Genomic DNA, 4,534 nt, shown 5'->3' on the forward strand with positions numbered 1-4,534 from the left:
AATTTGACAGTACATTTGATCCCCTTGTTAATGCCCATGAAACATATTCTACGTGTCTTTAACGTCCAATGAATTAAATAATATCCAGTTAGCTATAGTGGAGGAGTATTTTTGTCTTTTCACTTTTTGAAGAGACAAAAATACCCCACCACTATAACTAACGGGATATTCTTTCATTCAAATGAAATAGAAAAGATCTTAATTCTCTTAAAAGTGGATGTAACATTTTTTCGAACTAAATGCAAAGTAATGGGAAAGAGTGCAATAGCATGGCGGCCGCCAAGATTGATATATTTTTGAATAAAAACTTGGGTAACAAGCATTTAATTTGAATACACGTCAATTTAATAGAGTTTGAAAATCATTTTGTCTATCCAACATCGATCTGTCGCGAAAGGATGTGGTTCTGTACATGATCCCTAGCTAGCTAGGGAATAAACTGAAATTCCCTAGCAACTATATATGTGGCATTAGCTGAATTTGATTGTCATTTCAATAAAAATGGATAGATTCTTGGATATATATGTATATATATATAGTGGATGATCAAATTTTAAGCAACTATATATTCTTGTTAGTGATGTTCCACCTAGCTAGCATGATCTTAAGATGCTCGGGGGTGGTTAATTTCGTTAGGACGGGAATGCCCTCGATCACAGATTTCTGATCATCGATCACCATAACTGCACCGTCCCTTGTTTGGGATTCTAGGGCTATATTAATGCTCATGATGAGAATATTTCAAAGCCAAATTAAATTAATTATTATGCATGACCAAACAAAGCTTTTCAGTACGTTGATTACGTACGTAGCCATTAATTGTCGCTAAACAAATTGATTCCTTAAATTATATATTGTTTCCTTCTTTCGTGGAGGGACTGTTCGTGGTTTAATTAGTTAATTAACTGTCGCTGATGGGAATTTGAGGCCAAGAATTTCTAATATATATATATATATATATATATATATATATATATATGCATGAGTTGAATTTCTGAAGCAGTAATTAATTAATTAATTATAAGCTAGCGTTCAGGCACAATATCGATCCATGCACGTACAACTGTCAGTGAGTATATATATATCACTATCACCGAAAGCTCTATCTCTTTGATGCATCAAATTCATTAAAAATGTAAAGAAGAAGATGGTGAAAACCTGGAAGCATTGAGCCACCAGTTAAGAATTTTTCTACTTTTGGGGTATATATCCACAAAAGTAGAATTTTCTCTACTTTTTGGGCATATATTCACAAAAGCAACGTTTCATAGTGGATTACTATAACAAATAATGTTCAAACAATCATCCCTACAAGGTATATATAGTGATCATCTCTTTTGGATTTTGAAAGATGCTATATATATATATATATATATATATATATGAAGAGTAATACTACATATATACACTCCCATTTCTCGATGCTCATTTTCACTCTCTTAAATGGCTTTTAAAAATACAATTGGATTAAATTAATCCAACAAAGATCCATCCCAAATCCAACTGTCGCTAATGAGTTTAACTTCAATGATATTATGTTAATGGAAAATGTTAGATGTTCTCATAGAGTTTTTGTGTTATTCTCTTGGTTCTAGATGTATATTATTTTTTAAAAATCGGGTGAGAGAAATAAGAGTTAGTTTTTTTTTTTTTTTTTAGAAAATAATATCAACTTTGGACCAGGAGAACACCAGAAACATCAGGATCAAGAACATTTAGCATTCCCCTATATTAATCAATCGATCAGTTCTATAGTACTTACTAAGTATCATCAAAAAAAAAAAAAAAAAAGGTTCAAATGGTTAGCATTTTATATGAGAAATAATTATTCACATTCCTACATATAGTATGCCAATATTAACTAAAATTACAATAATCAAAGTTGTTATAAATTAAATTGTGGCATTACTAGGAGATTCATCGCCTTTTTTTTTCCGAGAAGAAACTATAATGAGTATATCGAAATGAATAATGTTAGGGACCATCTTTTTATCCTCCTAAAGCTGATGTGGCTTTTAAAATACCATTAAATTTTAAATGAATCATACTTGAATTTTGATCCATTGGTATTTTGAAAGCCACATCAACTTTAGGAGGATAAAAAAAAGGATAAAAATATGACCCCTAGCATTACTCTATCGAAATACTGAAGTAAGACTTTATAGTGTCCCCTTTTATCCTCTAAGGATGATTTGTCTTTTAATATTATCATTAAATTAAAATCTAATAATAATACTAATTATCTCAAATTTAATGATGATTTAAAAAGCCACATCACATTTGTTAAGATAAAAGAGGAGGACAAAAATTCTACTTCTAACATTATTTTATCGCTTAATCACTAATAATGATATAAGGAGGACTAGAGTTCTCTTAAAATTCTACCAAATGAGATGTAGCATTTAAAATCACCGATATATCAAAATTCAATAATGATCGTCTCAAATTTAATAGTAATTTTAAAAGTCACATCATATTTGGAAGGACTCTAGTTCTCCTTATATCATTACTCCTTAATCATTACAATTTTGCTCAGCACTGTAATTTTATAGACTAGAAAGTGTGATTTTAAACAAAATCCCAAAAATATATAATTTGGGAGTGAATTTTTTAAAAATTGAAATATATTTTTAGTGGTGCAAGATTGAGGCTATGGGTATTGGATTAATTATGCGGCCAACCTGAGATGCTGATGAAAGAGAGAAAGAGAGGCAGAAAAGGGTAGATAGAGACAAAGATTCACCTTGTCTATATAATGTAGTGGGAATTGATTCCACTTTATCTTATAATAGAGAAGAAGCCCATCACCATCCTTCCACAATCTCATTTCCCACTCACTTCTCCCTACATTTTTTTGAATACGCCACTCGGTGAAAACGATGGGGATGGGGTCTTGCAAATTAATAAGATTAATTAATTAATTAATTAATTAGGCTATATATATATATATATATATATATATATATATATATATATGTGTGTGTGTGTGTGTGTGTGTGTGTGTGTGTGGAGGATGAGGGGAAAAGGGTGAATTTTGATATGGGCTTTGCGGGTTTATTTCCTTCAGCATGGCCTTGTTGATATGAGAAGTTTGTCATGGACCTTAGGTCCAAATAACTAGGCTTAACCCAAATATATATGTAGATATATAAGTTTTCACACAAGAAAGCGCTTGAATTGCTAGTAAATTCGGGTACATAATGTGAGAGGCTTTATGTAGGATTCATTTGTTCGAATAGGTGGTTGAACTGCTCAAAATTTAATTGGATAGGTAGATCTTATATAGTAGCTCTCATATTATCTATTTAAATTGCTAGTAATTGAAACAAATAATTATTTTGAATCCCAATAAATAAAGAAGAGCATAGACGAAACTGGGAGTGGCTGGTGGGAGAGTAATGCTACAAGTTGCTCTTGTATCCTTCTAACAATAATATGACTTTTAAAATCACTATTGGGCTTGTGATTGATCTGTTAAATTATCAATTTTCCTAAAAGCTTAAACTGATAGGAAAATGTAAATTTAATCACTTAATCAATACTTTAACATTTCCCCTCACATGTGGGCTTAGATTTTATTTTAATAAGCAAGGCCCAACACGTAAAATATTTAATTTAAATTGAGGGTGATTTGACAAGGAATCAAGGTTTGATCCAATGACCTTAGGCTATGATACCATGTTAAATCACCAGTTATTCCAAAAGTTTAAGCTGATAAGAAGATGTAAATTTAATCACGTAATCATCACTTTAACACTCCCCCTCACGTGTAAGCTCAAATTCCCTTTTAATAGGTGATGCCCAACACCTGAAATATTTAATTAAATGGAAGGTAATTTGACGGAGTCAAGGTTCGATCCTATGACCATTTGGCTTTGATACCATGTTAAATTACCTGTTTTCCTAAAAGCTTAAGCTGATAGGAAGATGTAAATTTAATCACTTAATCAATACTTTAACATGATCACTATTGAATTTTGATCAAATTATGAATTTAAATTCACCTCAATTTTTAAGTGACACAAGACGGACTTGTAAAATTACACGGTTATCTAATCTTGGAGTAATTTTAGAAGTCCCTCTTATGTCACTCTTATGTCCCTCAAAAAATGAGGTACCTTTAAAAATTACAATTTGATCAAAATTCACAATAATGATTAATTACAAGCCCAATAATAATTTTAAAAGCCACATTATTTTTAAACAGACACAAGAATAACACAATAGTAACTTATAGCATTACTCTCTATCTTGCTGGGAATGATATCTACCAAAACTTGTTTTGCAAGCTAGCTCCAATCCAACTCCTAATGCTTTTATGTTCTCACTAACTTTTATCCTGAGCAATAATAAGTTGATAATGGTCAAAATAATAATCATTGGGCTTTAAAATGTAAGTGTATATACACACACATTTGGGCTTCAAAATTAAGCTTTAGTTCTATTATAATTAGACTTGGCCGTTATTTTAAATTTGATTTGGCCCGACTTGATAAAAAATTCTGATCCCATCCCAAGGAAGACTCATGAGATA

This window comes from Corylus avellana, chromosome ca1, assembly GCF_901000735.1.
Source record: "Corylus avellana chromosome ca1, CavTom2PMs-1.0".
Taxonomy (NCBI): domain Eukaryota; kingdom Viridiplantae; phylum Streptophyta; class Magnoliopsida; order Fagales; family Betulaceae; genus Corylus; species Corylus avellana.